Consider the following 26,965-nt stretch of genomic DNA (forward strand, 5'->3'; position numbering starts at 1 on the left):
GCAGTGGGAAACCGGCGGGAGACCGCCGGTTTTCCTCTTCTGACCGCGGCCAAACCGCCGCGGTCAGAATGCCCTGCGGGCCACCGCCAGCCTGTTGGCGGTGCTCCTGCGTCCCCGCGCCGGGGTCGGAATGACCCCCTTTGTGTCTTTTTTTATAATATTTCTTTATTCGTTTGAGATACAAGAAAGGTAGCAATATCAAGCAATATGTCACTAGGCTTCATCTATAATGTTAACAGAAATGAGCTCACATGCTGAAGCAATCGCAAGTGTGCAACACGTGTACTGATATATGAACATTCCCCATGACTATATACAGGTCATAGTATTCACATTTTAGGCATTGCATACATAAAGAAAATCATAGATTCAGCAATGGTCACTAAAACAACATAACCAAACTAAGGCATGCTGGCTCCCCAACCCAGATTGGGGGGTCATAGGGAAGGGGTGGGGGAAGAAACGGATGTCCTTATGTATGTCGGTGTGGGAGTGCCAGTGGGAGCATCAAATGAGCGTGTCGATGTCACTACCAAGTCAGCAGCTGATATCGTATGACATTCTGTTGAGTGTAGGGAAACAGGTTGGGTTTTGGTGGCCCTGAGTTGGGTATGGCACTACAAGTGTTCAGTGTGGTCTGTCATCAGATTTAGCCTCTATCAGACTTTGTGCCTCACAGAGCAAACCTTTTTGTGGCGCACTGCCCGTGCGTCTCCTGAACGCTTCTTTGCCTTTGTGCCAACGTTCATAATATGGTGAAGGTGCAAAGGCAAAGAGATTCCCTCCTTTGAATGGGGCTACACCCACATGCAAGTGAGGGAACACCCTTATGAGAAAGAGTGGTGCTACATGTGTGCCAGCGCTTTCAGAAGGGGCTGCACAAGCATCTGAGGCCTCTTCTGTAATACCAAAATGCCCTGGGGGGTTCACAAAGTGGGCACACATACCTGTTTCGCCCCCAGGGCACTTTGTGTAATACGGCCCCAGGTCTTCCAGTATGCACTTTATTATGTGCACTTTGTTCCTAGTCCCACGAGTCTTAGCACCTCCACTTGACCCTAAAGTTGGCATGACTTTCACCAGATAGCCTTCATCTCACCTGCACCTCTCAGCATTAATTTCTTATCATTCTGCTGTACCTGAGGCATCAAGATTACCTCTTGCACATTTCCCTACTTTGCTGTTGCTGCACACCACTTGCCAGGCCGTTCCCCAGCGTACACTTTCTTTGCCTGGAAAATGGCCTTGAATACTGGCCTGCAACCTGGCAGCTGGTACTGCAGAGACAATACTCCTTTGCTCTCCCCTTATGGCCTACTTATGGCTAACTTGCTGTTTTTGGTCCTCACTGTGGGACACGGCAATAGGGGGGGGCACCTTAGCCTAATGTTACTTCCTCAAAATCAAAGAAAATAAAAAGGGATGCAATTCCTGACATCAGCATCATTTTGTTTGGTAGGTGGTTCTGTCACTGAGGCTACTATGTCACTCTTGACTCTGCTCATAGCTACTCAGTTCTAATGTCTGGCACCTCTGGAATTTGGCTTGAAGGCGCAGAATTGCTGATGAAACTTCCTCACAGGTCAGGTGGTCCAACTTGATTTGGGGCTGCCTACTTTCAAGGACAACACTCTTGGAAATGGGGAAGATGAAACTCCCACATTAAACTCAGCTCACACTTGAACAATGCCTTTTTGGGTGCTCAATAGTGGGTTGACTCTCATAGCCAAGCCTCCAAACCTATAAAGATTTTGCTTGAACGCATACAACTGATTGAATTAAATTCTGCAAGCACTATAGGACAGGGCATCAGTGCAAGAAAATAAAATGCGCACTGTACCAATCAGCATTGGACTTCTAAGGCCTCACATGAACAAAATCATGACCACAGCAATGAGGCCCCTCTAGTCACTATAAAACTTGGTGTCAGTGGGCTGCATAAGTAGTGGATCTTCAGGAGAGCGTCAGATAGCCGGAGTGCCACTTGGAGAAAGCTGAAAGCTGGGCCAGATTGAATAAAATGGGGCTGTCAGACTCACAGATGGATCCAGTGTAGACCGTTTCCATGACTGCTTGACCAAGGCAGTGGCACCAAAGGGGCTCCCAACATTCTTCACAGAGGATCTTCTGCACAGGGCCTTGGTGCTGCCTCCATTTGGGGTACTTCCTTGGACCATCAAAGCCTGACCGTTGAACCATAAGAACTGTGATCTTATCATTCAAAGGGCCTGACAATGGGGACCACTCTGGTTTGAGAATGCACAAGTGATATTTACTGACTACGATCCGCAGTTCATGCCCAGTAGCAGTCACTTCAATTAAGTGAAAAGAAAACGACCTTACCTGCTGTTAAAATATATTTTGCTGGTATCGGCCAAGGTGACGGTGCTTGAACATGGGATGGATGGAATCGTGGGCATCAATCAGTGGGGAATTGAGCCACTTGATTTTGGGAGGGGACTACAGAGGGCCAGCAGCAGAGGGCAACCTGGAAGGGTCTTGAGGCCTACAAAGAAGCAATAGGTTAATGAACATATTGAACCCAGGCAAAGGTGGATGCATGTAATGGCTTGGGACCCCAATTCTCAACAGTGACACAAACTCCATTTGGAAATAAATCAGATAGAACTATGGTAGCTCTATTGTCGCTAGCCCATATGTTGTTACACCTGCAACAGCTAACAAGATTGTTTTATCATTAATGATAGGCTGGATGTTCCGGTGAGCCGCCCATTAAGTGGAAACCTGAGCTGGTAACGTTGTAGAAGGTCATTGAGCACTCATCCTTAGGGGTTCTTACATTTTTTAAACCATATTGTCAGTGATCCCCTCTCAATTCCATATTCTTGCTCTCTTGTATTTATCTGTGTTTCTCTATGCTTTCCACTCTTTGTATATCACCATGCCTTTCTCCACGGTGCCTACAGAGGGCAGTCCCCTGTAACTGTCACTGGACCACTGTGATGGGCTGAAGGAAATGGGATATGCTCTGCATTCTGTTCTTATGTCTTTCCTGCTTTATCTTGTTGTTTTGTTTGATGTTAATGTTTCAACAACAAATAGTCCAGAGGGAAAAGTAAATGGACCACAATTCATTAATCGATCGAAGCCCCATTTACACACACTTTTTGCTAGTTCTGTGGTGGCTGGTTCTCTTCCCTTCTCTTTAGGTATGGGGATGGAGGTTCTAACCTAAAATAGGCATATGACCCCAACCAGTAGTGCGTATGCATTCCTGAGAGGTGCAAAGAGATCATCAACACTGGCAAACTTTGGTGACACTCACAAGATCAATCAGTGCCCTGGGCTTATCGTCATAGGTATGCTCCAGTAAACTAGAGTAGCAAAAAAAGGGGGAACTGCCAGATATTTGTTGTTCACAATTCAGAGTCCTTTGTTAGGAACTGGGGAATAACATCCTCTAATGGTTAGTCTGTAGCGCATTGTTTAGGCTGATGTCTTCCCTTTAATGTCTTGCTCCTATTTTAAGTTAGACAAGGGTCAGGTTGTCTGAGGAAATTAAAAGTGTGTATAAGATGTCCTTCCATGTTCTTACCTACCACATGGCTTAAGAGATCATCTCATACTTAGGCATGGTTATAATGACTGGACCAGCATGTTTTACTGTCAAGATTTTATTTTACCAAATCTATCAGGACTACAGAGGGCCAATGGTCACTTCTGTCTCCAGTTGGTATCTCCTTTCTTTAACCTGTGAGAACATTAGTTAGAAAATTAGGACCATTTCTGTAAGTGTACTCTGCGCCCTTATAATGGAAAGTATGGCAAAAATGTTTAACTGATCCTGTAAAGGGTTGTGCATTTATGTTGTAGTCAGTTCCAGACTTCTGCATGACAGGTTAGTGTGGACTAAGCCTAAAAGTATAAAAAATTGCAATTTACACATTCACGTTGGAGAGATCTTACAGAAAGTTGGTGTGTGTTGTTATTTATTGACACATAGGGGGTCATTCTAACTCTCCGCCGCCCGCCAGAGTTCCCCCCTCCAGAAGACCGCTGCGGTTATTCTGTGTTTCCCGCTGGGCTGGCGGGCGACCGCCAGAAGGCCGCCCGCCAGCCCAGCGGGAAACCCCCTTCCCACGAGGAAGCCGGCTCCGAATGGAGCCGGCGGAGTGGGAAGGTGCGACGGGTGCAGTTGCACCCGTCGCGAATTTCAGTGTCTGCTGAGCAGACACTGAAATTCTTTGTGGGGCCCTCTTACGGGGGCCCCTGCAGTGCCCATGCCATTGGCATGGGCACTGCAGGGCCCCCAGGGGCCCCACGACACCCCATACCGCCATCCTGTTCCTGGCGGGCGAACCGCCAGGAACAGGATGGCGGTATGGGGTGTCTGAATCCCCATGGCGGCGCAGCAAGCTGCGCCGCCATGGAGGATTCAGCAGGGCAGCGGAAAACCGGCGGGAGACCGCCGGTTTTCCTGTTCTGACCGCGGCCAAACCGCCGCGGTCAGAATGCCCTGCGGGGCACCGCCAGCCTGTTGGCGGTGCTCCCGCCGACCCTGGCCCCGGCGGTCAAGGACCGCCGGGGTCAGAATGACCCCCATAGTGTGTCTCACTCTAATTTCATACTGTCTCATCTGGTCAATGTACCATTGATACTTTTGATTACCCCTACGTTGAAGTGAACACTGGTATGCCCCCTGAATATCGAATCAACAGTATCGATGGGACAAAATATTATGGATAGAAGTTTGAAAATAAAATATTGACAGGGTAAGTCTAGATTCTCTATACCTGATTCCACATATATGTACCTATGCAATACATATATCTTCAATATACTTAGATATGGAGTTAGGAATAGTAAATCTATAATCCCTACATGCACTTACCTTTCTATATTTTGGTCCTAGATGTTCTGTCCTCGATATTAGTACTCCACAATATTGTTGTTGCCGATATTCAGTAGTGCAGTGGTGAAATTCCAATATTCCAGGCTCGCCATCTGGGGCTAATAAATATGAGGAGGCCTCTGGCAAATAGTGGTGTATTGCATTGCATATAACTTCAGTTTGCTCTGTATGCAAGGTAAAACCGTATTCCTGTGCTGGTCCTTCACAGTTAGTGAATGGGTTGCTTATATGTATCTCGTGCCAAAGCAGGCTCGTCAGGGTGTGTAAGCTAGTGAGCGCGCAAAGCCTATCATAATAATATTTTAGTGCGTGGCTGTCCTACCCAAGGAACTTCTGCATGGATAGGGACTGAATACCTCAAAATGCTAGTGTCTTCTATGACCGGGAACATGACATACCTTCTTTTGAATGGATGAATAAACAAGTTAAAAGACTTCTAAAGCACACATCAACTCCAGAGAGTGTCCTAGCACTACACCTATACAGGCAAATTTGTAGGCCAACCTATCAGCTAAGAGAAAAAGGTGGGTTATAGGAGTGTACCTAAATAGAGCTTCTTGTGAAATGACACAGAATGATAGCAGAAGCTAATTCCATGCCCTGCTGTTGAATACCAAGAAAGAACACCTGCTGGGCCTGGCCCGACAGAATCTGGGTAACTCAACAAGCAGCGCCACAACCAAGCAGAGGGTTCTAGAAGGATTATTATATGCCGTCCTGGAAATTAAATACATAGGACTGTGCTTATGAAAGGCCAGATGGATGAAGGTCCACTACTTGAGCCAAATAATTTTCTTAATGGGAAGCCAATTTAAATCCTTAAGGTGAGCAGAAACTGTTTCCCTCTTGGATATGCCCAAGATATTGTACTGTATTTTGCACCAACTGCAGTCTTCTAATCCTGCACTCAGCAAACCCAGATATAGGCAATTCGAAATGCCCAGCGTGTCTCTAGAGGTAAGATGTCAAGTAATTTCCTAATTGACTGGAGCAAACCAAAACAGGTGCTCATCACTGACCGAGTTTGAGGCTGTAGGGATAATTTATCATCTATCATAACTCTTAGCAACCAGATTAGGAGGGGGGAAATCCCCTGGCCAACTGTTGTTTATCCAACAATTTCTGACCTTCTGAAACAGCAAGATCTCCATTTTATCAGCACTGCATTGCAAGTGACTCCCATGCATCCAATGCAGAACATCCTTCAGGCAAGCAACAAAGGCCAAAGCCTTATGTGCTGCAGTGTGGCCAACGGCAAGGGGCAGCTGAGTATCATCAGCATAGGAAATGGTCACAAGACCAAGCAATTCAGTATGTTTGGCTAAGGGGGGGCATATCCATTTTAAAATAAGAGGGGCTCAGAGAAGAGTCCTGTGGCGCTCCAAAAGTAAACCTTGAACTAAGAATGGGGTGCAATCAGTGCTTAATTTGTAAATAAAAAGGTGCCGGTGCACAAAGCCTTCCGCAGCTGTTGAAATTACATGTGTGAACACGGAACACTGAGGCGGCGTAATCCTGAAGCCATCTCGGGCATCTTCAATCCATATAACGCCACTGCCTGCCCCTTCAGCTCATTCTTGCAGCTTTCTACTTTCTCCCTTTATGACGCTTTTTCGTTTTTCCCTTCCTCCGTCTTTCCCATATGTCTTTTGCCCACAGCAAATGCTTGAGGCAGAATAATAAGCCCCAGCCCTCAAAAATAAGTGCCGGTGCTCAGCACCGGAAAGAACAAGCACAAATTAAGCACTGGGTGCAATCCAGATCTCTTACTCTCTTTCTTCTTGGAAGGATTCAAACAAGTGCCAACCTGAACCACCAATTCCCAGCTCAGCCAATCAATGTAATAGGACAGAGTGATGCACAGTATTAAAGGTTGTAGCATAGACATACCAAGCAAAATCAGCTGACTCTAATTAATAGTTAAAAAGCATGTTAAAGAATTGAAGCCATAGTTTCTGCCACTAACGTAAATAGGCTTGGAGGGCCTGGACCAGTGGAAGAGCCAGATTTGCATTGTATCCAGAGCCTGCTGAGATTGCACCAGAGAGAACAACACAATTGATTTTGGACCTTCTGCTACCGGGTAGCTTACAACAGAAGCAGAAGAAGAGAATCCATCATGAATCCTAGGGATTTTGGGCCAGATGTAGCAAGGGTTTTACGCGTCGCAAACAGCGATTTTCGCTGTTTGCAACGCGCAAAACCCACATTGCGATGCCTTATTCCCATTTTGCAAGTCGGTAACCTGGTTACCGACTCGCAAAACGGGACTGCGAGTCGCAAATAGGAAGGGATGTTCCCCTTCCTATTTGCGAGTCGCAGCGCGATGCAGGATTGCTTTGTGACCGCGAATGCGGTCGCAAAGCAATCGCAGTTACCACCAGTGTCACACTGGTGGTAACCCATTCACAAAACCTTTGTGAATGGCATTGAAAACATGTTTTCAGAGCAGGCAGTGGTCCTATGGACAACTGCCTGCTCTGAAAAAGATGAAAGTGACACGTCTTATTTTTTCATTTTGTAATGCATCTCGTTTTCCTTTAAGGAAAACGGGCTGCATTACAAAAAAAAAAAAACTGCTTTATTTAAATTAAAAGCAGTCACAGACATGGTGGTCTGCTGTCTCCAGCAGGCCACCATCCCTGTGAGTGCTGCAGGTCGCAAGGGGGTCGCAAATTGAGACCCACCTCATTAATATTAATGAGGTGGGCCTTTGCGACCCCCTTGCGACTCGCAGATGGTGTCGACTTGCTCAGACTCGCAATTTGCGAGTCGCAATGCAGGATTTTCCTACATCTGGCTTCTTATCTTTGAAAAAAGGAGATCAATTCTCACAGAGATTCACGGAAGCCAGGATTGCAATTTTAAAAACCTCCCTTGATGAATTCTCTGCCTCAAAAATGCGATAGGCATGGAAGGAGCACTGATCATTTTTAATAGCTTTATGATATTCTTTTACATCCAGTTTATAACAGTCCTTGCTAGCAGAACTATGGTTACGCGCAAGTTGTTTGCAATGCTTCCTAAAACTTGTAAGTTCAGGTGTAAACCAAGGTGAAGAAATGCCTCTCTTTTTTATCGTGTTCTGTTTAGTAGGAACTAGAGAAGACACAAACTCCTGTAGCCAAGTTTTAAAAAGATTGGCATTTGTGGCCATTGAGACCGATAAGACAGGATGCGAGGTCATTAAAAAGGTATTCATGTTTGCTGTATCAAATTTGCTTCAAGCTCTCACCTTTATCAAGTCCTTAATATAAGGGCAACTCTTCATAAGACCCACTGAACATCAGTGGCAGCTGCCACTGAACAGGGGTGGCGGGGTGGGACAGTGAGCAAAGGGACGGGGTGAGCGTTAGAAATAAATATATATAAAAAAAATGTAAAACACGTAACTTCGAGGGGAGACGCGTCCGTCCTCTTCCTCTTCCTGGCTTTACAGGCTCCCAGCCAATCATGAAGCTGCTGACAGACCTGATTAGTCTGAGCGGCCTACTTTGCCGCTCAGACTGGGAATGGGAGCCTGTGCATGTTCTCTACCCGGTTGTGCTATACAGCCGGGTAGAAAACATGCAAAGTGTGCATGTCTTTTTGGCTGGCCGAACACAGACGGCCAAAAAGACATGCACACTTTGTGTGTACATAGCCCTCCTCAGGCCCCCTCCCTCCAAGGAAAAATAAAATGATAATAACATACTGTACGTTATTATCATTTTATTTTTCCTTTTTGGAAAAACCAGTGGGGCGACGCTCTTCCGCTTTAGCGGAGGAGCTGCCCCTGCTGAACACAAGCCTTGACAAATTCCTAATAAATACAGGCCTTTTCCGCCTGCCAAAAAAGCCAACTGGTTGTGCAGAACACTGTATCCATAATCTGCTACTGCTGACTATACTCTGTAGTAAGCTTCTCACATGTATTCCATAATGGTATTTGCAAGTGACAGATGTAAGGGATGTGGAACTTTGGGGGATGAGAGTATATTGAACCAAGGACTATTTAAAAAATGAATGAAGAATCAATGATAGTGTGGGTTGACTAGAAGGCATACAGTTTAGTGGTTCACAGGCTTTCATCCAGATGGTCTATGGCCCGAAGGAGTGGTATTGAGGAACTCAGCTAGATTTAAGGAGAACTTCCATGGCCTGGAGACTAGGTTTGTGAAAGGCCCTGTGCTTGGGGTTTGGCTTTTGCAATGCAGGTTTGTAAATACTTGGTGGGAGCAACGCTCCTACCTGAATAGACGCCTAGTAGAGTTTTACAATGCAAAGGGTTACTCACATGACATGTTAAATTTGGATTATAAAATCCTTAAAAATCTTCAGGCCATTAGTATGAGGACAACATTATATCATTGATGTGGCCTGCACAGAGTGATTTTATTTCTGGTTGTAATACTTCATGCAGATTCAGAATACTGGTCCATCCAGTGGCAAGCGTGCCAACAGAGGGTGGATCTTTGTCTTTGGTCATCTCCCTTGACGTGGAGATGGCCTTTGATACAATGCGTTGAAAATTCCTATGTAAAGTCCTTTGTGCAATGAACTGGAAAGAAATGTTGTCTCCTCTGAAGACGGAGGTTAAATTAGGTGCCAGTAGCTCCTAGAGGTTCTTCTTGGAATATACGGGGGCGGACCAAGGTAAAACATGGCTCCCAGACTGTCACTGTGGATTGGAAGGGCAGTTTGAAACTTTTGACTCAATTTTGTCATTTTATGTAGTGGCAAGGCCCAAAATGCCTTTTTAATTTAATTTATTTCAATTTAATTTATAAAGGGCATGACCGTTCCAGCTGAGCTTTCCAGTGCTGATACAGAAAAAGCAAGCAATCAAGCAGCAGTAGTTAAAACAACGTTTTCAATAGTTTCTTAAACTTCTCATATGAAGGACAAAATCACAGCTTAAGAGGAAGGGAGTTTGCGTCCAAACTCCTATTTATGTGTGTGTGAGCCACCCCTACTGCAGGCCTATTGAGTCCCAAGGCAGGGTGCAACATATTAAAAGTACAAAGTGTGCTTACTATATTCTGGCTGCAAAAACCTGAAAGTGAAATTTTTGCAGCAAGAGAGACAGCCCCATTGGCGAGTACAGAGTTCTGAATAGGACTTCCAAAGTAGGTACTTGTAGACATCAAATGACTTGTTACATTAAGCCCAACTTGATGCCCAATCAAAATGGATATAACTTGTTACTACAGGCAACTTTTACAAAGTCACTATTCTGTTGTCCAAGTTTTCCAATGGCCATTTACTAAGCCAAGTTATGAGACAGCCTTCCGCCCACCTGGGGATTTATGAAACAGATCCCAGGAGGGGTAACAATAGAGGTCTGCCTTTGGAGGAGGTTTTATCTCCTCCTGGAAGGAAGCCCCATGGGGTGTTAGCCCAAAAGGTGAGCTTCAAAGGGGAAGCCCCCTTTGAAGGACAAATGCTAATCGTGTTCGAAAGGGGCTGATCTGATGGTCTGGTAGACAGGATGGTATCAGGGACAGAGAGGGGTAACACTGGCCAAACCTGTTTTCCCATTGGTGTGTACCCCACAGGTAGCAACACCTCTATGGCAGGCTACTGAGTTCCTAAGGATGAGAGAGGGGTCCTGCCAACTTGAGAGTGGTCAGAATGCAGCTGTCTGCGATAGCTGAATGCCACACTTCATAGGAAGTTGTCTTGAGGCGGTAGGGAACCTAGTAGCCCATTGGCTAGTGACCGCAACCTCCCCTGAGGGCACTTTCTGGACATACAAATGGAAAAGGAAACTCCTGGCACCCAGAACTCAGATCTTGCTTGACTGGAAGAAGAGGACCGATGGACTGCCCTGCTTACCCTGGGACTAGCAAAGAAGAGGCTGCACCTAAGTTGGACTGCACATGATGCTCCTGGGGCTACCAAAGGAAAGGACTGTGCCTGCGGTGTCCTGCTTGTGCAGAAGTCGTCCCCAAGCCCAGCTTGAAACAGAGACTCCAAGAGTCAGCTGGCTGACTCCTTGTTTGCAGCACAACACCACAATATGCTGAGGAAGCATGCTGGAGCACCTTGGCAGCCCAGATCACTGGATCGCTGGAACTGGTCTGGAGACTGCTTTCCTTGAGGAGGTAACTATTTTGTTGGACCTTGCTTGTCCTCATTACTGGCACCCTGCCTGAGTTGGTCAGCCAAAGTAACTCTTAGTAACTGCACACCAACCTGTAAAAGCTTTTCCTGAAAATATTTCTAAGTGTGAAATTCCTTGAATTTGCCAATGCTTGTCCAATGCTTGATTTATTGCTTCTTAGAAACTCTATATCTCTGGAGCCCTTTGTCCATAAATTCATACAAATATACTCTATTTTTATAAATTTGTGTCAGATTTCTTGAGTGTCGAGTTTCTTTGTCTTTAAATTATTATGATGCAATTTAAATGCTATACACTTGTTCATTTGTGTAAGTCTGACTGCTGAGAGCCACAGCTACCCAGGGTTGAGCCAAGATTTAACAAACGAAACCTGACTGACCCTAAGGGGGTTGTTAGTGTATTCCACTGTGAGGTCCAACAACCACACAGTATTATACCATTATACCCATTTCCTCACATTGGTGCCTAGCGGTGGGACTCAGAACTTGTGTGTAGCAGAACCATACATTTGGTAGATTTTGAACTTAAAAAGTATCCACCCAAGAAGACACCTACAAAGTAGTCCTTGTGTTTTCTAACTAGTAGTCAAGTTCCAAAGTCCTCAGACATACTGTTTTGAAGGTGTTGCTAACTCTCTAAGAAGTTTTAAAAGTTATGACAAAGTTTTCCAAGAGTTTCAAAACTTTGAAAAAGTTTTTAAAAGTTATTGACGTTTCTTTGAGCAGAGAAAACATGGAGGTCAACCTAGGCAACATGTCCACCCTCAAAACAGATGTGTTGAGGACTCTGTGCATGTATCGTAGAATCAACAAGGGGGCTAAAGTAACAAAGGATGAGGTGATCAGGGCCCTCACAGCTTGGGAGGAGGACCACAGAGCTCCACCAGTGTTGGAGAAGGAAATTCCCCAAAGTAGTGCGGAAGATGAGGAAGAGTATGGCATAACTGTCATTGGGACAACAGCGGGAGAGGATGATGCTATCACCCCAACACCAGGCCTTGGTGGCCTCCAGAGCCAGTAGTGTGAGAAGTTCCTTCAACAGCAGGAGGTCACTGCAGGAGGAGATGGCAACCCTGAAGCTGGAAGAAAGGGCCTTGGCCCTAACAGAAAAAAAGACTAGCCCTTGAGGGGAGGAGGGCAAAGTGGGCATGTGGCCCAGAGAGAATGGTGTCAGCAACAAGGAGGCCGAGGTATCTGACAGGTAGATCCAAAGGGCAAGTTGCCCACAGGGATTGCCCCGAGCTATGATAAAGACAACTATCTGTTGTCCTATGAAAGGGCTCTGAGGATGAGGAGGGTTGCTACACAACCCTAGTGACATTACTCTGGGAGTTAGTGCCAACCTTTTCTTGTGATAGATTTCCTACACTCATGGGTGAGATAGCAGAATCCTACCCACACATGAAAGGGGCACTTGTAGAACTCTTTGAACTCACTCCTGAAGAGTACAAACAACAGCTGAGGAACACACACATCACACCATGGGGGGCTACTTTAGTTTCCCCGGTTGGGAAGAACATTAAACCTTTGGCCCACTGAGGGATACGGGTGCCAGTGTAATCATGGTCATTGCCAAACGGGTTTCCCCAGGCCAGATCCTTCCAGAGGAGTGCACCAAATTGTCAATGCTAGCAATGTCACAAAGCCCCATCGCATGACAGTCGTAGACTTTAAGTGGCAGAGTTATTGGCCCAAAGAAGGTAGCTGTGTTTCCTGCCATTCAGGTAAAGTGACTTCTGGGAAATTATCCTGAGACTCCTGCATGGGCATAGGTCAAAAGAAGGACCCATGCAGCAATGCTGAGTCTCCCTGGGTGTGTGTGGCTCCAAAAAGGCACAGAAGGCCCTGAGGGAACGTCAAGGGATCTTGGACCATGCAATAATGGACCCAGTCCCTAGAGCTAAGAGAAGGGGCAAGAAGGCTGACAACCCACCTACCAAGAGTACACAGGCCCAGAACAAGCCCAACCCTCAGAGGGAGGGCCTTGTGCTGAAGAGGAGGCTTCCTACATAGAAATCTTACCAGACCTAGCAGAATTCCAGGGGACATTAAGACACTGTAGCGAGGACTCAGGGCAAGGACAAAGGACATGTCCCACTATAGAAGGCCTAAGACAGTCAGCTTTTAAACAGGAATAAAGAAGATGTCAGTAGTACCCATAGGGTATGGTAGCAGGAGGGCCTCCTATATAGTGAAGTGAGGGACCCCAAAACAGGGGCAACCAGAAGACTGGTGGTACCCCAACAAAATGGAGAGTTCCTCCTTAACCTGGCCTATGACATCCCATTAGCTGGACACCTGGAGCATATCAAAACCTGGGAAAGGCTGGTCAGTCATTTCAATGAGCCCCAGATGGTTGAGAAGGTGAGGGAATTTTGTCGCTCCTGAGTCACCTACCAAGCCAGTGGGGTGACCCCCTCTGAGAGGGTAGGGATTGACATTGTTGATCTTCTAGACCATGGGTACTCACAAACTTTTTCTCGGGGGCCAAAATTGCAGTATGGTTTGCGGCCGAGGGCTGCACTGAAGTGACAGCGGGGGCGGGGCTTAGAGGGGGCGGGGCTTAGAGGGGGAACAACCACCCCACCCCCTTTTTCAAAACAATGCCCCTACCCCAGTAACACACACAGCGCGCACACATACGGCGCCATCTGCTCTCACCCCTACCCCAGTAACACACACAGCGCGCACACACACAGCGCCATCTGCTCTCACCCCTACCCCAGTAACACACACAGCGCCATCTGCTCTCACCCCTACCCCAGTAACACACACTGCGCCATCTGCACACAGCGCCATCTGCTCCCACCCCTACCCCAGTAACACACACAGCGCCATCTGCTCTCACCCCTACCCCAGTAACACACACTGCGCCATCTGCACACAGCGCCATCTGCTCCCACCCCTACCCCAGTAACACACACAGCGCCATCTGCACACAGCGCCATCTGCTCTCACCCCTACCCCAGTAACACACACTGCGCCATCTGCACACAGCGCCATCTGCTCTCACCCCTACCCCAGTAACACACACAGCGCGCACACACACAGCGCCATCTGCTCTCACCCCTACCCCAGTAACACACACACACAGCGCACGCACACAGCGCAATCTGCTCTCACGCCTACCCCAGTAACACACACTACATTAAAAACAAATAAATAAATAACCAAAGAGCCTTACCTGACTCAAAGCACTGTAAAGATGCCACAAATGTGGAACAGCAGGCAGGCAGGCGGGCAGCAGACGTGGAGCCGGTGACAGGAAGCAGACGACCAAAGCCCCATAAAAGTTAGCTGCAAGCGCTGACTTTTATGGGGCTTTAGCTTCCAGGATCGTCAGGGCAACGCCATAAACAATGGCCGCCGTATGTAAACATAGAGGAGGGCCGCGGGAGCATGCTCCTGCGGCCCTCTTCTATGTTTACATACTGCTGCCATTATGATATGGCGTTTGGTGTGCGTCTCGCGGGCCGCCAAGCTAGGTCCGTGGGGCCGCTGGCGGCCCACGGGCCGTACTTTGAGTACCGTTGTTCTAGACTCTAACAGCCTCTGGCAACAGATTTATCTTGGTGGTAGTGGACCATGCCACCAGATACCCAGAAGCTGTTCCCATTACGACAGCCACTGCTCCTGCAGTAGCTAGAGCCCTCCTTTGTAATCTTCACCAGGGTTGGGTTCCCTAAAGAGGTAATCTCAGATATAGGGAACTAATTGTATGTCAGCCTATATGAAACCAATGTGGGGTGAATGTGGTGTGACTTATACGTTCACCACCCTCTACCATCCCTAAGGATATGGCCTTGTTGGAAGATTCGACAAGACCATAAAAGGCGTGATCCTGGTTTGCTTGAAAAACTGAGCATTCTTTTCCCATGCCTTTTCTTTGTCTACAGGTATACGTCTCAAAAAGGAGTAGGCTTTAGTCCGTTTGAGCTACTTTTTGGACACCCTGTAAGGGGTCCCTTAAGTTTGGTGTGATGGTTGGGAGAGACCCCTCAAAGACCACTCAAAGAGCTCAAGCAAGACATTGTGGTGTATGTGCTAGCCTTAGTTACAGAATCGCTGAGTACATGAAAAAGACAAAGAAAAACATGGAGGTCAGCCAGGTGCTTGAGAAGCACTCATATGACCTCAATGGTGAAGTACCAGCTAGGACAGTTGCTGTGGGTCTTAGAGGCTCTAGCACTCAGTGCACTTCAGGACAAGTGTACTGGGCCATATCATATCTTAGATTAGAAGGGGGAGGTTACCTATCTGGTGGACCTAGGAACCTCAAGGACCCCTCATAGGGTCATACATGCCAACAAGCTCAAGCTTTACCATGTTTATAGTGACAGACCGAGTGGAAAAAGAGGAAAGTTAGCCCCTCCCTGACCTATGGTCATCAAATGGCCAAAATGGTACGATGGAAGGAGTAGATCTCTCCTCCACTCTCACCGACCAACAACAAATGGACTGCTATCAGTTACTGAAGCAGTTTGCAGGGTTGTTTACACTGACCCAAGGTATGTCACTTGTGGTACCTATAATGTGGACACCAGTGAGAGCTTGTCTGTAAAGAGCAACATTTACAGATTGTTAGACCAGGTCAAGGCCAGCATTCAGGCTGAGTTGGCAAAGATGCTAGAGCTGGGGATGATAGAGCCCTCTAGTAGTCTTTGGCCCAACCCAGTGGTACTGGTGCCCCAAACCAAGCCCAATGGAGGGAAACCTGGAATGAACTTCTGTGTGGACTACAGAGGCCTAAATGTAGTCACCAGGACTGATGCACAACCCATTCAAAGAACAGATGAGCTCATTGATAAGCTGGGCGCTGCAAAATATCTAAGTACCTTTGACCAGACTTGAGGTTCTTGGAAGACACCCTTCACATTAGGAGCAAAGAGGAGGTCTACTTATTCTACACCTGAAGGTCACTTTCAATTCCAAGTGATGCTCTTTGGGATGAAAAACGCACTGCCACCTTCCAGAAGTTGGCAAACCAAGTACTTTCAGGCTTAAAAAATTTCAGTGCAGCCTATCTAGATTATATTGCTCTATTGAGTTCCACTTGGGAGGATCGCCTGGCCCACCTCAAAGAATTGCTCCAGGAGCTGCAACATTCAGGCATGACTATCAAGGCACGTACATGCTATATAGGACACTGATCTGTTGTGTACTTGGGTCACCAAGTTGGTGGAGGCCATTTACAACTTCTCCAGCCCAAAATCCAGACAGTTCTGTCCTAGGAAGCTCCTAAGACTCAGACCTAGGTTAGAGTCTTTCTTGGCTTGACTGGTTGTTACAGGAGGTTTGTTAAAGGTTATGGTACCATAGTGGTACCAGTAACAAAACCCACCTCCAACAAACAACCTTGAAAAGATATCTGAACTGAGCATTGTGAAACAGTTTTTGACACTCTCAAAGAAGTGCTATCCTCAACACATGTTCTGAAGTCACCTGGTTTTAGTAAGTAGTTTAATGTTGAGACAGATGCTTCTGAACATGCAATTGGCGCAATTGTCACAAGCAAATGATTTGGGAGAGGATCAACCAATTGCCTTCACCAGTAGGGCACTCCTCCCTAGAAAGCAGCATTGGAGTGCCATTGAAAGGGAAGCCTTTGCTGTGGTCTGGTCCTTAAGGAAGCTGAGACTCTACCTGTTTGGGACTCACTTCAGAGTTCAAACCCACAGACCTCTTGGGTGGCTAATGCAGATGAGAGGGGAGAACCCCAGACTGCTGAGGTGGTCCATTTCCCTCTCGGATATGGACTTTACTGTGTAAACCTGAGACTGACCATGCCAATGCAGATGGCTTTTCCAGGTTCTTCCACTTACATAATGAGAACTACCAGGATAAGTGCTAGTTGCTTATCACCTTTTGTCTGAAGGGGGCCATGTAAGGAAATGCAGCTTTTTGTATGGTCACCCACAAGGTTTTGTACAGATACTGCTGTTTTATTTTAATCTGGGAGTGCACCTAGGAGTCTGCTTACTAGACCTCAGTGCAGTGCCCTAACCTTTAAATGTGTGTGTTTGTTTGGCCTACTATATGGTACCAGAAGTACCTAGGACTTGTTAGTTAGAGTGTCCCTTCAGTACCTGCAGCATTTCCGTGCCACTCTGAAGGGGACAAGTTAAACTATGGCTCTGAGTCTGCCACTCCTGACTGGAAGGGAAGTTGGCAAACTGCTAACTGGACTTTGCCATTTTAAGCTATAGCAAAGCCCAAACTCTCTTTTTAATTTAATTTATTGTAATTGGATTTATTTATAAGGGGCATGGGTGCTCCAATGGAGCTTCCAAAGCGCTGCTGTAGAAAAAGACAAGAGATCAAGCATCAGTAGTTAAAACAACAATTTTTTCAATAGTTTCTTAAAGGTCACATATGAAGGACAAAATCACAGCTTCAGAGGAAGGGAGTTCCAGAGTTGGGTCCTAAAAAGGTAAAAGAATGACCCCATGGCCTTCCCTGTTTCTAACAGTGTATCACAGCTAGGTTATGGCTCACTGAACACAAGGATCGTTCTGGACAATAGGAATGGATTACATCGCTGACAAATTGAGGGCCCCACTTTGTCATAGCCTCATACATGTAGCAAAGAACCTTAAACGTGATATATTTTTTCAGCAAAACCAATTCAGATTTTGGAAAATGATATCAGGTGAGCTGCCACATTCTGTGCAACCTGGAGTCTTTTCTCAGAAGAATTGGTAGCTCCTAAATATGACATTACCATAGTCAAAGCGTGTAATAATTCAGGCCTGCATGATGGTGACTTGGGAAGCAACTAGCAATATCCAGAGCATTATCCTTAGACCTTAATAGGCCAAAACAACCAGTGGCTAATTTGTAAATGTGATATTCCATGGTCTGTGTTTAATCCAGCCAGAAGCCTAGATCTTTAACTTCTTGAGATGGAGAGGAGAGTCCCCCAAAATCTGTTGGCCACCATTGCAGACCCTATAGGTTGTGTTGATACCCGTTAACTAGCACTTCTGTCTTATTGTCGTTAAGCTTAAGACAATTTCCTCCTATTCAATGTGCAACCTCCATCAAACACTTACTCAAGTGCGACTGTGTGGTAGAAACCAGCGAGTGCAGAGAGAGAATTATTTGAGTGTCTTCTCTATTGGAAAACAAATTAAGGCTGTAGGCTTTTAGTATGGCCGCCAAAGGATGGACATAGACATTAAACAATGTGGGGCTCAGTGAGGAACCCATATTGTAGCAGCTTAACTGAGGACACAAAAGGTTTAGAAATCACTTGAAAAGAATGATCTTCTAAGAAAGAGCAAAGCCACATCAAATCTGTGCCCTGGATGCCACAATCGGACAATCTTCTTACAAACACTGGATGTGCCACAGTATCAAAAGCTGCGTGCAGGTCCAAAAGAATCAAGGCTGCAGTTCCTCCATCATCCAGTATTGTTAGTGCTTGTTAGTGTTTGTAACTTACCCCTACAGCAGGCCTATCGAGTCCAAAGGCAGAGTGCAAACATATTAAAATATGGAACATGCGTTTAACATGGTGAGACCACACAACCACACCATATAATACACTCCATTTCCTCACACCAGATTATGTGGAAGGATGGAGAGGAGAACGTGAAATGACCTAATGAGACTCACTATCTCCCCTATACAATTCTAATCACATTTAGTTTAAAGATATTTTACTTTTACATACCACAAGTTTAATTCCCTCATTTTTATTGCCTTTATCACTGTGGGTGTAGACTAATGACCTCAAAGCCACATGTTTCACTATGCCCATCTACAACATTGTTCGCCATATCCATAACCCCGAGCCCAAGCAGGCTTCCAAGACAAGTATATCCTGTGCTTGGTTAATAACCTGAATTCATGATGTGTCTGTCATTAGACTGGATAAAGCCCCAAGGAATTCTAAAGATGAATTTATATTTCTCTTGCTACTACAATTTAATTGTGGACTATTAATTAAACCTATAACAAGTCCATTAAAGGAAGGGGCTTGTTATAGGTGACCCTGCAAATTCAAGAATGAGTGATCACTCCTTGGTCCAGTATTATACAACCAGCAGACCCCTTCAGTGGACCACAGAGCAGTGCAGGACCTGGAAAGTAAATAGTAGGAAAGGGACAATACACCTGTTAGATTTAGGGAGATGACAGAATAGTTATAATGTGCCCTGAAAAATGCCTCAAAATAGATTTTAGACTGTTTTATTCAGGGTTTCAAATTAACCATTGAGACGGGAGCCCAGAACAGGGAGATGGACAGAAAACATAAGTCAGTCAAATACAATCCTGAAGTATGCAAGCTACATTGTAGGAGTAAGTGATCATGGGGAAACTGGTTGCTCCTTTATTGCTATTCCACAAACACAATTTATTATAGTACTCTGTCGCGTAGGTTCTCATTATCCTAATGAGACTACTGGATTTGGGCTGCAGAATCACAAGGATTTTAGGGTACTGAGTACAATTTCACACCATGTGAGGCCTGTCAGCCTAATCCAGGTTTTCCAGCTAACTAGCAGCACCTTATCTTTGCCCAAGACCAGGGATGATTAGGGCAACTGGATACATGACAAGTAAGACTCCTCAGGGGAATCGTGGTCTATCAGATCCCTCCATTTCTCTCAGTCACATTAGTCTCACACAGGCAAAGACAAGCAGAGGCAGAATTTAGTTCAATAAGGATTTATAGAAGTAGCTGCATCTTAGATAAAATGGCATATATTGCAATAACTAGGATGATAAAACACAATAAAAGCAAAAGGGAGACAAGGAGTGTGGAACACAAAAACATTCCCACCATACTGTCACTAGGAGTGATATATATCTTTCCGACCTTAGCTATGTTAGAGCACAGCATAATAAGCCCTAATCTGCCCTTCAGGTTCCCCCCTGGGAACACATCATGCCCCATACCTTAGCAAGGAAGCCTGTGGTCTAGAGAGACACTGTCCCTATATAGGCCAGGGATTCGGTAGCCTAAGCAAGCAGCTGTATCAAAGGCAATCAGCATTCATCATACAGTCAGTTTTTCACCTGGCTGGAATCTCCCTCTAATGTGTGCGGGACAAAGAGGTGTTTTTATAATCAAACAGTTGTATTCTAAGAAAGGCAACCCTATCTGACTGCAGCCCTGAGGAAAGCCCAAAGTGAAATGAATGCAGTTGCTTTCGTAGGCAAAGGAACACCGCAAATGTGATTATTGCTAGAACAACTAAGTGACGCTAACTAAAATGTAACTGTGTTAAAGTGCACATCGACAGGCCTAGTTCGCTGAAATAACATGTCTAAAATATGGCTAAAACAGCTATCCAACAACTCCTGGGTCTGTTTCCCTAAAATGTTGAAGGAAGAGAGTGATTTAGACTTATTCATCATTTATCTTGGGCCAAGAGGGGCTCTGTGTATAATTCCATTAACCAGAGTGAGTGTTTAATGAGCTACACGAGTTTGAAGGAAGCAGTGAGCTTAGTGAGGAGTGAGGACTCCAGACAGAGCTAGGTCAGTGTAACATCAAGTCCAGTTTAGGACAACATTTATATTCCATGGTATGTTCAATCTTTGACACAAGACTTCCTTAGAATCAGTTGTGAATATGGAGTCCAGATCTGAGCCAATGTTAATCTACTAAGGGAGGAGTTGTGGCCTAGTCACCAGAGCTGCCAGCTTTCGAACTGGGGAAACACGTTTGAATCCCTGCATCTGCTCAACATCCTTTGATTCTGGGCAAATCACGTAATCTCTCTGTGCCTTAAAAAAAATCTGACCTGTGTAATGTAATTCCGTGCTCATGTAAAGTGCTGTAATGCCCTTGGGTCAGTTTGAGTTGTGGAAAAATGCAAAAAACCTACATAGACAATTTTTAGGGTGTAGATAATGGATGATAATTTGAGAAGAGTTAGCCAGGAAAGTTGGAAGACCACTGGCTTCTGAAAAGACTGAGGGCCTAACAATGAATTTGATATTTTTGGAGATTGGTCTTAATTCGGTGACAATGACTGCTGCCAACCAACAAACTGAGAAAGCTGATGAGGTAGGGTTGCAAAGAAGGAGATGCAAATTGAGAATGAAGCAACATATGCTGGTATTTTTGTAGCTGGGATTTTCTAGTACTGTCCTTCAAATATCACAAACTCTTGCATTTGGTGAAAAAATAACAAATACTGGAAAACAACATAGCAAATGCACTGTTTTCATTCACAATGGTGGAGATTTTATGAGGTTGCCACAGCAACAGAGCAGTTTGCAATGTGTTTGAAATGTGGAAACAATGTTGCTACTGGAGGATGCAAGGCCCAAATGAGAAAGTGGCACAAAAGTTGGGGGCTAGGCGTGAGTAGTGACATCAGTCTAACTTTCTTATAAGTGAGCATAGGGTACATTTCTGAAGAGCAGCACCATAGGGAGAGATGAAAAAGGGTTGCAGAATAGGAGGGCTGGTGTGATTAACTTTTTGATGTACATGGTGGAGAGGCATATGGTCCTTGCCACTGTCACCACGCATCTCAATGGGTAGGAAGGCTGGAAGGTGTTATTGTAAAGTCCGGCCATGGAGAGGATCCCCAAATATATGATGTAAGGGGACCAATCCCTGGATCCATATTTTCTTCCAAACCATTTCATTGTGTTTTTAACAAGCAATCATAGCATAAGCATTATTAATTCAGGAATGGGACATATACCAGATTTGATAGAATTCATCCGAATTGCCGGTTCTCTGTCGATCTGTCTTATTTCATTGGTCTGTAAAACTTGGAAATGTTGAGGGTCTAGCATGCAGCAAATTGTAAGTAAGTGTGTGCCAAAGGAGTTTTATTTCAAGTTACATCACATCGGGCCAGGGCCCCACTCTTTGTTATGCTTGGAGGGACATCCCCTGACTTTGTACACTGTCCTTTTGAGATTACAATAGTCCATGCAATTTTGCCATTTGTGTAATGTTGGGGAGGGGCTCCATGCCCATCACGTCTTGGCACTGTCTCATTTGGCAAACAGATGTCAAAGTTCAAAATATGTACAACAGGTCAATGTCTTCCATGATCCCTAATTTGGCTATTTTAGGTCTTACAATTGAATGTTGGGACAATTCGAAATCATGTGGAGTAGGGTGCCCCTCGAGGACTGGAATCTAGAAAAGATCAGCGAAAGGGAGGCGTTAATCTTCTGTAGCAGTTCTGAGGTATAGTACACCCTTCGGAAGTAATGGAACAGGATAGGTCTGAGTCGGGCTGATATATCAAGTATGCACATGGCCATTTTGGCCTCCCCTCCACTCGTCATTGTCTAGTGGGCTCAAGTCTGTCTCCCACTTCTTTCTCAAGAGACTAGTGGGACTGGAACATTGGCGAGCAGTGAGCGGTAAATTCTTTATATGTGCCCTTTGGCTTCCAACAGGCTGAACTCTGGGAGGACTGATCTCCTAATGTCACCCTATCTTGTAGAGGGTCTGGGGAAAGTGAAAGAGCTGAGATTTATGTATTTGATATTCTGTTTATAAGTCTGTAAAGGATTTTCATATGTTGTCTTGCTGGGGCTTGTCTTCGTTTTGTGTCTTTGTCTCTCATTTTCAGAGTGTGACTATACAGGGCATCATCCCACTTCCAGCTGCTAGCAAGCATGTGCATAGAAAAGATAAGGGGGGGCACTGCATGACTTTGGTCACTTGTCAGTTGTGTTTGCATTGAAGTGTGGTGTGCCACGCGTGATCAAAGAGTGCTGTTTGAGGGTTCCCTACAATTAGTAGAGATGGCTTCTTTAGCTATGTTTTTATGTCCCCACAGGTGGCTCAAGGGATTCTTGGGTTGAATTAAGGTAAGATACTCCTACATGTAGTTCCCTTGTGCTCGATATTAGAGAGAAATAATCGAAGCAGGTAGCAAGATGGAGTAGGGATCCTGGGTCCTGATGAATGCCCGAGACCCATTAAGACTGTTAAGAATGGGCAGAAACACGCTGGCCACTTATTAGGTGAATCAAATCATAATTGAAGGGATATAACTTCCTTCTGTTTTTAACAATACCTGTGTTCTCCACCAATAAAGGTGAAAAGCCAGGGTAATACAAGGTATTTTTAGCTTATTTGTCTGGATCCCAGTTTTTTTCAAAAAGTTACTTATTAAGACCTCCCTCCTGCGTTGAGTTATCAGGTGGTTGAGTCTGCCCTGGTGGCACTGTCCCACTAGGGTGGGGAGAAGAAGTGGATGATGAAGCATGACACTACTAGGTGTGTGAGGCTTCCTCTTTCATAAAGGGAATACTACCTGTGGTCGTAACAATTAGACCTCGAGTGGAGATTTGTTTGAAAAGAGAACCACTATTGGGCTTCTCTTCTGTAGCAGTCACATCTGCTTGTGTTTTTTTGCAGAAAAAAAGATAACCTGCATAGCTAGCAGGTTCGCGTCGTGGAACACTTTGAGACCTGGGTAATGCCAAAGACAGAATAACAGTGGTTGAGCTTGCATCTTTTTAGTGAGAGGCTCTTTCTCCTTAACAGCAGAAGAGATTCAAGACGGTGGCCATTGCATGAGACCAGTGCTGTGATCAGCACACAGCTAATAGTTCAAGAGGACCTGATGTTGATTTAGACAGTCAGGCATGGCATTAGAGATGGAAAAACTGTGAGGGCACTGGTAGGTTGAGTAAATTCAATGGGCAGAAAAGTGGTCCTACTACAGAGAGACTATGATCAGATACACAGAGAAAGTTGGAATAAATCTGGATGAAGTCATAGACCCAATAGCAAAGAGAAACATGTTAAAGGAAATTAAGGACAGGCAGATTTGCAAAAACAGAGGCAAGGAAACACAGGGATATGTGTGTAAATATAAGTGGATCATGTAGCAAGTCAGCCACTATGCTGATCAGACATGGGAGAGTGAACCATTTTGAGGCTAGTCACCATAGTACTGTAATCAAAATCTTGTAGTGTCCCAGTCGGGTGAAAACCATTTTTGAACCTCAAATCAGGACAGCCTAGATCGCTAGCAGTTTGCATGGAGAGCTGGAGAATCACATGGTGTTATCAGGTGCACCAGAAAAGTGGATAACTAGCCAGTATAACACCTTGACACTGTCTTTCAGTCAGCACCATGGTCAGTCAAGAGACAAGCAGCACTATAGGTTACTGCAATTGTTATTGCTGCTGCAGTGATGATGGGCAGGTACCCGCCATTTTGATCAGGGAGACCTGGAACATGGAGGATGAGCATCTTCAATGGTAGAATGGAGAAAGAGAGTCTGACTGAAACCATTATCCTACATTGCCAGTGAGCTATGACTGACTTTGATCTCTATGTAATGGTTCTCCTCTCCAATGCGGTGATGAAAGTAACTAGACAGGGTTTAGTGGGTTCAGAGAAAGGATGGTATTTTAGAGTCCACAGGCTTGTTTTACATCTTATGCATTACCATTAATTTGAATCTTCTTTCCTTCATCCTCTACATATTGGCAGAGTGGACCTGAGTAAATTAACAAATGTAGATCTTATTGGGTTTACTTAAAACATACTGCTAGAAAATGAATAGTATTGATAAGCTCTTTCATCCCCCCTTTTTTAGTGAATTCAGATAGTGTTTTTAAATAGTGTGTAAGGTGCCTCGTCTTTTGAGCACTGCAAAAGAGAAATACAAAAAATTCACTTTTCTGGTCCAAGAAAACAAATTCCAAGTCAATGTCAGGTGCGTCTGGGATCAAATTAAATGTTGATTATCTTCTTCAGCTCAAATTTGGCATTTTACATAGAGAACGTTGAATTTACTAGCAAACAGTTGTCTCATTTCAAACTAATGTGCTTTAAGTTGATGTTGACATGGCTTTTATTGCTTTTACATTAATGCTGATTCAGTACCGTGGGGAGTGGATCATGCTCCCTTTGATGTCAAAGGGTGGATTTCCTTTCCCTTCTAACCCGATCAACCGTCTCCATTTTGCATCTGGTGAGTTTGGTGAAGGACAAGGAAACTACACACAGTAAACATGCTTCTTTGATTTCTATTCCTTTATGTTCCGTGCGCTGCCTTCTCTACCCCTGAATCTATGGCCAAAAGGGGCAGAGGCAAGGGTACTAAACGGGCAATCCCGATGGTATATTACAACCCCATTCTTAAGCCATGGTGCTGAACAATTTTCTGACTGAGGATGCTGCCATCAATGTTACATCATGGAAGTCATAGGGAGTGTGAAAAATCCAAGCATCACATAAAGAACAAGTATAGCAAATGAACCATGCCCATTCGGCAGGAGAGTGGTAGGATGTGGTATGTAGATTGTGGTGCACTTTGGAGCTCACTGTTGCAAACATATTACTAAAGCATGACCTGGTGGTGCACTGTCATTTACAGACAGCACATTTTCTATTAAAATGGCAACAGAATTTGCACTGATGTGCAGTTTTACTGTGAAAACTATGTTGTGCACAAACATTATTGTGTGGAAATCGGATTGCAGCAAATATTTATAATGTTCACATCACCAGTATAGTGTACTAATTTGTTTTGATCATATTAAAAACTTTGCTTTCTTCACACTTTTGAATTACAAAACACATGTGCTTCATTTATGCTTTCATAACTGCCATATTTTCAAATATTGGTGCTGTTCATTTAAAGTTATTTAAATGTTGTTGTGTGTTAGAAAAAACAATATCCTTTCCTTTCACACTCCCTGTACCCCAGCAAGATTATGAGATACTTAACTGTACAAAATCATCTAACTTTGCAGTCAGAGAAAGAAAACACCAATCTACATGTTAAAAGAATAAGTAGAAATTTGTTAGATAGCATAGCCTGATATTTGACTTCTATCTTTGAAGGCATAGCAACATGGACAAAATAAAAAAAGAAATTTAAAGGCATGTTTATTGCTCGCTCACCTTCTGAACTCTAACATGTTTATTTTCCACCCCAACTTCCAGTGCCTATGTCTGTGAGCCACTATGTCTACACTTTGTTCTATTGGGGTTCGGGTTGGGTGGGAAGTAGACATTGATAGTTTGGGATTTCAGTTTTGGTATGAGTTGGGACATTAGTAAAGGGTTTTTATTTGTAATGGAAGATTTCTTGTCTGATGATATAAATTGCCCATGCATTCTGTGTACACTTGTAGAAAGGTACCCTCTTTCTTGGCATGGTTACCCCCATTATCTGCCTGTTGTCAGTGTGTTTGACTGTGTTCACTGGGATCCTGCTAACCAGGACCCCAGTGATTATGCTCTCTCACTTCAAACTTGGTTACTTTAACCACTTACACCCCAAATTTGGCACACTGGTGGCCCCATGTAAGTCCCCAGTATATGGTACCCAGGTACCCGGGGCATTGTGGTACCAGGGGATCCCCATGGGCTGCAGCATGTTTTATGTCACCCATGAGGAACCCATGCAAAGTGTATCTGCAGGCTTGCCATTGGACCCTGCTTGAAAGGGTGCATACACTCTTTTCACACAGGTCACTACACCAGGTCACTGTAAGTCACCCCTATGGCAGTCCCTCCTAGCCCGGAGGGCAGGGTGCAAGTACTTGTGTGAGAGGGCACGTCTGCGCTAGCAGGTAACTCTGAACCTAGGCATGTTTGGTATCAAACATGTCAGAATCATACCCCATTACTGTTGCCAGTATTGGAAGTATGATTCCATGCACTGTGGGAGCTTTTTAGAGGACCCCCAGCATTGCTCGTACCAGCCTTCTGGGGTTTTCCAGGCAGCCCACCCCTCAGACAGGTTTTGGTGCTCCTGCTGCTTGAACAGCTCAAGCTCAGGAAGGCAGAACAAAGGATTTCTTTTGGAAGAGGGGGTAACACCTTCTCCCTTTGGAAACAGGTGTTACATGGCTTGGGAGGGGTAGCCTCCCCAAGCCACTGGTATGCTTTGAAGGGCACTTTTGGTGCCCTCCATGTATAAACCAGTCTACACCATTTCAGGAACCCCCAATCCCTGCTCTGGTGAGAAACTGGACAATGGAAAGGGAAGTGACTACTCCCCTGTCCATCACCACCCCGGGGATGA

General features: G+C 45.1%; 1 protein-coding gene across 2 annotated transcripts in view; it reads left to right on the plus strand.

Moving 5' to 3' along the window:
- The window catches only part of RAB3B (RAB3B, member RAS oncogene family), a 485,656-nt gene that overhangs the window by 402,207 nt on the left and 56,484 nt on the right, over positions 1-26,965 (plus strand). The window lies entirely within an intron of this gene.

The sequence above is a fragment of the Pleurodeles waltl genome, chromosome 4_2 (genome assembly GCF_031143425.1).
Source record: "Pleurodeles waltl isolate 20211129_DDA chromosome 4_2, aPleWal1.hap1.20221129, whole genome shotgun sequence".
Taxonomy (NCBI): domain Eukaryota; kingdom Metazoa; phylum Chordata; class Amphibia; order Caudata; family Salamandridae; genus Pleurodeles; species Pleurodeles waltl.